This window comes from Lolium perenne, chromosome 3 (assembly GCF_019359855.2).
Source record: "Lolium perenne isolate Kyuss_39 chromosome 3, Kyuss_2.0, whole genome shotgun sequence".
In the NCBI taxonomy this organism is placed as follows: Eukaryota; Viridiplantae; Streptophyta; class Magnoliopsida; order Poales; family Poaceae; genus Lolium; species Lolium perenne.
In genome coordinates this window covers 334,225,783-334,234,454 of record NC_067246.2, presented here as the reverse complement: position 1 = coordinate 334,234,454, position 8,672 = coordinate 334,225,783, and the positions used below count along the sequence as shown (strand labels likewise).

General features: G+C 50.2%; 1 pseudogene; it reads right to left on the bottom strand.

The window, feature by feature from the left end:
• Window positions 1-260: 260 nt before the first annotated feature.
• On the bottom strand, window positions 261-2,680 carry LOC127340455 (malonyl-coenzyme:anthocyanin 5-O-glucoside-6'''-O-malonyltransferase-like; annotated as a pseudogene).
• Between the last annotated feature and the right edge of the window lie 5,992 nt (window positions 2,681-8,672).

The window sequence follows — 8,672 nt, the reverse complement described above, 5'->3', positions numbered from 1 at the left end:
TACTAGTGTTAGCTAACAAAAGAAATACACCGCTGAACTGACTGCTGTGCAACGTGCCAACAACTAATACATGAAAGTTTCTCTTTATGCAGAGAAGCAAAGAGCCTAACACAACTCGGGACTGTTTGAAGTAGTGTGCAAGTATTCTGATAGATGTTATTTTTTGACAGACACATGATAGATGCTATTTATTTACCAAATTTGAGGCAATTTTCTTGCCTATGGCTTTGAGCTAACAAAACGAAAATGTAGGCGAGTCATTCAAAAAAAGAAAATGTAGGTAAGTGACTGACAAGACGGATGGACAGAGAAACAGTTGGCCCCAAAACTAAAATTCAGATGAGTCTGACGACGTAGCCATGGCTGTACATGTCTACCTTCCGTTCGCAGAGCCGGACGCCCACATCACACACAGTTTGGCGATACATTGTCCAACACGATGTCAGAATTCAGATGCTCCGCCGGACGATGTCGCAGAAGCAAGAAACGAAGGCTTCCATGGCGTCCGGCGGGAGCACCACCCCGACCTCGACGCCGCCGTCGCCGTCGGGGCCTTCCGCCAGCGACACCGTCCCAGGCGTCTTCTCGATGGACACCATCTCCACCCGGCACGGCCTGCCCCACCCGAAGTCTGTTCCCTCGTACACGCCATGCCGCGGCGACCCGCCCACCGACATGGGCCGTTCCGGCAGCACCGACAGCACCTTCCCCAGCCACCCCTCTGCGCCCTCCAGCACGCCACGCTCCATCTCCCTGTTGGCCTCCCCGATCGCCGCCGCCGCAGCCGCCATGCCGCCGTCGCCGTTCGTGAGTTCCGACGTGGCGGCCTCCACGAAGCAGGGGCGTAGGCAGTTGCCGAAGTACTCGGCAGGGAGCGGCGGCGCCAGCCTCGACCGGCACTCGGCGGAGAACAGCATATGGCTGCGCGCCGCGCCGACGCCGCCACGAACGACGACGGGCGCCGCTGCGTTCCTGGCTCTGCTGCCGCCGCGTCCTTGATCCCGTCGATCTGATCGCGCGTCAGCGTGAAGGACGCGATCAGCGGTACCGGCATCTCCGTTTCCTGCGCTGGCGGCGGCGGCGGCGGGGGAGGGCCGGACGCGAGCATCCTATTCATCCCGGCGAGCGTCTTGCTGAGCAGGTCGTCGGGGTCGGCGACGAGCGAGCGGTCGAGCACCGGCGCGGGCGGCGCGTCAGCACCCTCGAGGACGCCGAGGCGGCACGCGGCGGCCCATGTCCGGACGAAGAGCGTGGCGGAGGCGTCGTCGCAGGCGGCGTGGTGCACGGACACGCCGAGGCAGAGCCCGCGGCCGAGGAACACGGTCGCCTGCACGGCCGCGATCTCGAACGCGCCGTCCTCCCGCGGCGGGGGCAAGCCCGGCACGAAAGCGCGCATCTTGCGCAGGTCACGGGGCCCGGTGGAGACGAGGCTGTCGAAGTTGTGCTCGTCCTAGGAGGACTCGGCGAGGACGAGGGCGAGCGCGTCGATAAATCTAGCTCTGCTCACCAACCACTGCCACTATGCTCTGCTGGTTGACTGACAAGTGAATGGAGACCCTCAGGCACTTCGCTTACTGATGGTGATGTAGTATTCCACTTGATTTGTTTGGCCAGCATTCTCAGACCAAGAAACCGCATCAATTTCAGCTTATATATATATGGGGATTTTAAACATTAGGAATTTCCGAGTAAAACAATATGTAGTTTATTTTTGTGAGCATATTGATATCTTATTTGTATTTTTCTGATTGGAATGGATTTTACATATATTTGCAAAGTCTCAGCATTTTTCTGGATTTTTGGAAATATAAACTAGAATCACTAAACTTACCCGGACAGGACTACCCTTAGGCACTGACTGGTGGACCATCGTCCACGTCAGATGTCACGTTGGCGTGGACCGGTCGAAATCGTTGAAGGAACGACTCTTTCGCCGCCGGTGACCACCGGAGGCGAGCCCGGGGCTTGCGTGTGGATGGCCTAGTGGTTTCTTTCGACGCAGAACGAAATGGCGAACCATTTAGGGGCGGCTCTGACAAGTATTGGTCACCGGAGACAGCTCCGGCGAACCCTACTGTGGCGGTGCACGGCGACGAAAATCCAATCGGAGACTAGGGTTGATACTAAAGCGAAAGGAAGGGTCCCTGGGATGCGCACACTCACCTTGATGCTTGTAGACTGCTCGACGAGGTTGATTGAAGTCGGAGGTGAGCTCGAAATCACCGATACCGGCGATGATCGGTGGCAGAGAGGTGCTCGATTCGCGGTATCTCGTGCTCCCCTCGATGCTTGGCTTGACCAGAAGGAAGACGGCTTCGAGGCGCACCTCCTCGACCAAACCCTGGGCTCCGGGGAGGCTTGAATCGACGGCTAGCCGGAGAAGGGTCGACAGGTGTTGCAGTTTATTGCGAGAAGTAGAGAGATCAAGAGAGAAATGGAGAGGGTGGGGAGTGATTAGGGTTCCACGGCGGAGCTGCACGTGGATTTATAGGGTACGACGAGGTCTGTTTCGGCATTTAACGGTTGGCGATGGCCGGGATCGAACGACGATGTCAGCAATGGTTTGTAGCACGAATCCCTTCGTATTATGGATAGGCTCGGACCTAGCGGAGAATGTATGCGGCTCGAGCGGTCTCTGGCGTCCGTGACGGTCAACGACGACGGCGGTGACGAGCCTCATCGCGCTATCGATCGGAGAGAGGAAGACGGCGACTCCATCCCTCCTCTGTGTTTTATCCCAGCGACGAAACGGTAAGTGGCATATGCTCCCTTTGTTGTGAAATGCATCTTTGATACATTTTGAAATGTTAAAATGTTCAATTATACATCTTCACATTCTACACGCGCACAAAAAATTTCCATAGAAAATCAACTTGTTGTTTGTGTTGTGTAAAAATGACAAAATTTGGGGAAAAAATAAGTCTTTTTGTGAGACATGTTTTGTCGTTTTTACATCGGCATCAAAAAAGTATCGGATTTTTGCAAAACTATACGAAAGACTGTCTAGAAATACCCTTCCTAAGACCCCACAATGTGTGGGAGCTTATATTTTTTTGGACGGAGGGAGCATATGCACCCGAGAGCCGAATTGAATTTCCACGCTTATTGAGTTACTGATCCTAGGTTATGCAGTTTGTTTATCTTTTTTGGATTATTGATGGTGATGTAGTATTCCACTTGATTTATTTGGCTCAATACACTGGTGGAAAAAAGGGCTTTGGTCGCGGTTGGCAACTGCCATTAGTCGCGGTGGCGCAACCGCGACCAAAGCTGCGCGACTAAAGGCCCCCCCCTTTAGTCGCGGTTCCTTACGAACCGCGACTAAAGGCCCGTCCACGTGGGCCGCAGGCGAGCGCCAGGGCGGAGGACCTTTAGTCGCGGTTCTTCTGGCCAGCCGCGACTAAAGGCCTCCGCAGGGTTTAGGGTTTTAGCCCCCCTCCCCCTAAATCTGGTTTCTTTTTAATTTGTATTATTTTATTTCTTTTGGGTTTTAATTCTGAAGGAGTTTCACATATTTAGGCCAACCGCGACTAAAGGCCTCCGCAGGGTTTAGGGTTTTAGCCCCCCTCCCCCTAAATCTGGTTTCTTTTTAATTTGTATTATTTTATTTCTTTTGGGTTTTAATTTTGAAGGAGTTTCACATATTCTACGGTACTGTATACATACATGCATATGAATGTACAATTTCAAACAAATTTGAAATTAGAACCAAAAAGAATTCAAGAGGAATATACAATATATATTCAATATCGGATCACCATATACAATATATATTCAATATCGGATGACCATATACAATTTTGAACAAGTTAGTTACAAATTCTGGTGCATATAAAGTTCTACGTCATCGTAATAGTGTTCTCCTCTAGGATCGATGACTTCCCTCGCCAACCATCCAGCTAGTTCCTCTTGAAGTGGTCGGAAGCGAGCTTCGGACTAAGCGTCTTCCGGAGGTTATTCCTCGGGATGTTGTTCTCACACGTCTGGTCCCGCTCATTGCGGTATCTCCGGATCCTCTCACAAACATAGTATCCACATAGATTGGTCCCGGTGGCTGAGTATCCCCAGTCGTCCGCACTGCCATTTTAAAAGATAGCTCTTTTTGAATTCACCGACCTTGGTATCTACGAACCGTCTCCAAACCCTACGAGGCAAAGAAAATTAAATAAACAAGAGAGTTATTAATTAGTTACTTGATATTAGGAAATGATGAACGAAATAGGCCGATCGATATAGAGCGCAAATGAATGAAAATAATTACTTTTGCAACATTTTTCTCATGTCGCCCCAAAGCGCCGGATCCATATTCGAGAGAGTCGTGGACGAGAACCGAGGAGGTCTGAACTTTAATTACCATAAGAATCCAGTGGAACTGCGGACACGATACATGCACGATCATGCATAACTCATCGATTAGCCACATACCATGCATGGAGTAAACAAAAGAGAATGTGCTCAAGACAGAAACACTCACCCAAAATGGTAAGGAAATAGAATATCACTTTTCTCGTTGCTGTTTTCTAATAAACCGCCACAGGTCATCCTCCACGTCGGCGGGGTGGTGTTCTAACACATGTGAATTAACGATGTGTGGGTCAATGAACCCAACATCATGGATGTTCCTTATTCGCATTTCCCGCTTCTTCATTACGCATAATAGCGTACACAACAAGATAGTTAGGACGGTGCGAGGCAATGAACGAGATGGGGTAGAAATTAATAAATCACTTACGTAACGTAGCAACCGATGATAGATTTGTCGAGGTCGCGCAGATTGAACAGCTGGAACAATTCACTCGGAGGAATTTGTACCCAGTAATGTTTGAAGTGATGCTCATATCTAACTTCCGCATAGATATAGTCTTTGGCGTTTTTATGTTTTATGTAACCCTTGTACCAATTTAGCAGACCTAGCATTTGTCGAGGTAGATCCCCTTCCCGCGCAGCTCGACGAGAGGGCCATTCTTCACATATGTAAATACTACGTCCTTCATTGGCGCCTCATCAAGGCCTAGCAAAGGTGCACGAAGAGTGATACCTAACTCGGCCGCTTGTTCTCTCGGCACTCGTTACGGTCAATCCATGTCTTTGCCGCAGCTGCTACGATATCGGGGCATCCGGATCGGCGGCTTGCACTATGAGCGGGCGATCGATTGTTTACTTTGTTCCCGAGCTGGGCAACTTCTTTCCCCCTTTCTAATTTTGACTCGGCCTCGTCCTTCACGGCTTTCTTCTCCGCCAACTCTTTCCTGTTCTTGAACGCGAGTGCTTGCCTACGAAGTTCACGTAAATAGTCGTCAGCAGATTCTTCGCGGCTTGGGACGGTGTGTTCAAAAATGACTTAGCCCACGCTTTTCCTTGTCAGAATATACTGGCTTGGGCTCGCCCTCTATTTTCCTCTTGACGCTCGCCTTCCATTTCTCTAAATCAGCAGCCGCGCCCGCCTCGACTTCCTCGGCACTACTTTCCCAAGGCCTCGTGGGGAGAGGCTTCAGTGATACCTCCGGTACCTTTGTTTTCTTAGGTACGTAAGGGTCCGGGTTAATAACCCAGGACTGCTTCTGCTTCTTCGCCGGAGGTGGATTGGGGGGCGGTACCGGTGTCTGATCACCCGCCGGACGAGGACCGGGGGCGGCGGCGTGGGCTGACGTGAATGAGGTGTATTAGGTGAAGCACCACCGCCACCGTCACCGCCACCGCCACCGTCACCGCCACCGCCACCGCCACCGTCACCGCCACCGCCACCACCACCACCGTACGGGGGTGGACTTGTTGGCGCCTCGCCTGGAAACTTGATAAATTTCTTACGCCATAGAATGAATCGGCGCTTGACATCTCCAAGTCTTTTCACCCCTTCGTGTGTGGCAATGTCAATGTCCAGGTTCTCAAACCCTTGGACTATCTCCTCCACCGTCACACGAGCATAGCCATCTTGAATGGGGTTGTTGTGGTGGAGTGCTCCAGGTGGTAAAGCACTGCCGATGGCTACCTTCATGGACATGTTCCCGATAGGATAATACGAGATGACATGCTTTCATCTCCTTTATATCGTCCACGGGGTAGCGAGGAGGCTCCGGTGCAGTAATTTCGACCACCGCAGGCTCGGTGCGGTAATTTCTATCGTCGGTGCACCAGCCGGTGAGGCCTCCGTGGAAGCCACGCTGCTTCTTCTCTCGCGGCTTCCGAGATCCATTGGATGATCTTCAGATGTCGCGCCCGAGCTGCATCTCTTTCGGCGACTAGTACACTCACGGTTTTCTTCATCACATCCATTTCCGTTACCAACTTCGCCACAACATCTGCATCCCGATCCATCTTTCTCTTACGGCTTCGTAACCGTACGGGTCATCGTTCCGGGAACCCTATTTTCCACGGAATGGGCCCCATGCCTCGTATACGTCCTCCGTGTTCGGGATTCCCGAGGGCTTTTGTCGGGCGTCGTTCTCTCTGTTGAACCTGATCCTCCCCTCTTGAGCCTCCCTCATTGCCTCAATAAGCTTTTGGGTGGGTGTAATTATTTTGCCCGATAAACACACTCCCCTGTCTCGGGTTCAGCGATCCCCCATGCCCGTACCACCAGCTTTTGGCCCTTGGGTCCCATCCCTCCGTGCACAGGACGGATTCCTCGCGCCCTCGGCTCGTTCTCCATCTTCTCCCACTTAGGCTGCCAAAAGCGATACCCTCCTGGCCCCATTTTATGATTGTACTCCTTCTTGGCCGCATTTTCCTTATTTTTTTCGATAGTTCAAGGAACTGCTCCGATTTCTTTTGCTTCACAAATTCTGGCCAATCATGTTGCGGTTTCTCATATTGTCCTTTGAAATCCGGAGTCTTGCCCTGGTTGACAAAGTCATGGGCTAGATTTTGCTTGTATTTCCGAATGCGTTGGCCATCCTAGAAAGAGCGAATCGTTTGACTAGCTTGCGCCTCTTCTTGTTTTCCGCAATCTTGTTACCCTCCTCATCGTATTTGCGGTATTCCGGAGGTAGAACGAAATGTTCCATAAGCTTGTTGAAGCAATCTTTTTTTTCTCTCTTATCGACAAAAGTGAAACCAACACGTGCCTTCTTTGGCTCATTCCACTCCTGGCGGGTGATCGAGACGTTGTCTCTAACAACGGCTCCGCATTGGCTGACAAACTTGGTGGCGTTCTTGCTGGGCTCCAGCGGCCTGCCGGTTTCTTCGTCGACAACATCGATGGTGCATGTTTCTCCTGCTTTCATCGTCTTGGTTGCGCCACGCTTTGACGACGTACTCGATTTTTTCGACGATCCGGCCGAGGGCTAAAATAAGAAAGAGAGTCGCGCGCGTTAGTACACACACATTTATTCAAATCAGTTAGTTGTATCACCAGACGCTCAATATGTATATATATATATATACCTCGGCGCCGGAGGTGGTTGCTACTTCCAATTGAAGATCGTCGTTTATCGACGTTTCTTCGGCATCATCTGCTTGCTGACGGCGCCCTTCATCTTCACACTCAAGGTTCAGATAAGAAGAGATATCATCTTCTTCTTCTCCGGTCGGCACATATGGAATATCGCCTTTTATGATGCCGAACATATGGTCTTCAGCGTCCGGATCATAGTTGTCCGTAATCGGGTCAGCTCTATCGTCCGCCATATGTCGATCCCGAAAACATGTAGTCAAAACAAATTAATTAAGTGAAGAAGGGGTGGTGGCGGTGGCAAAAGGGCGGTGGCAAAAAGGAGGGGGCCGGCGAGCTGGAAGGGGTTGGGAGAGGGTGTCGCGGAAGAGCGCGAGACGGGGCGGTAGACGACGGCGTCACGGAGAGGGAGGCGTATGCGGAGGGGGCGACGAGGGGCTCGCTCCCCCCTCAGTATACGCGCGCGGTGGCGGTGGTGAAAGGGCGGTGGCGAAAGGGCGGTGGCGGTGCCGAGGACACATAACCCTCGCGCGGTGGTTAAGTTATGTGTCCTCGGCGCCCTAGTGCGTGTGTGTGGCACGCCGTCCTAATGCGTGTGTGTGGCGCGCGCCCCCGGCCGGCCTTCGGGCCTCCGTCTCCCCCCTAGATCGCAGTGACCGCGTGACCGAGAGACCGGTGGCGGTGGCGAATTGAAAGCGGGGACGCAACCGCGTGACCGAGAGACCGGTGTGGCGGTGACCGAGAGAGCGGTGGCGGTGCCGAGAGAGCGGTGGCGGTGACCGAGAGTCTAAATTTTGTTAAGTAAAATTTTGATCATTAAGTCTAATTTTTCTTAAGTTAAAATTTTGATCATTAAGTCAAAATTTTGTTAAGTAAATTTTTTGTTAAGTATACAATATTATATACATTAATATACTATATATATTACATATTTGTTAAATTTTCTTAAGTCAAAATTTTGTTAAGTAAAATTTTTGTTAAGTATACAATATTATATACATTAATATACTATATATATTACATATTTGTTAAATTTTCTTAAGTCAAAATTTTGTTAAGTAAATTTTTTGTTAAGTATCCAAAATTATATACATTATACAATATATATTACATATTTGTTAAATTTTGTTAAGTCAAATTTTCAAATTTTAAGTCAAATTATCAAGTTTTAAGTTATTTTGCCATTTTTGTTAAACTAATTAACTAGTTAAAATTAAAAAGAACAAAAAAAAGTAAAAAAAGAAAAAATTCCGGCGGCCGACGCCCCTTTCATGTTAAGTTA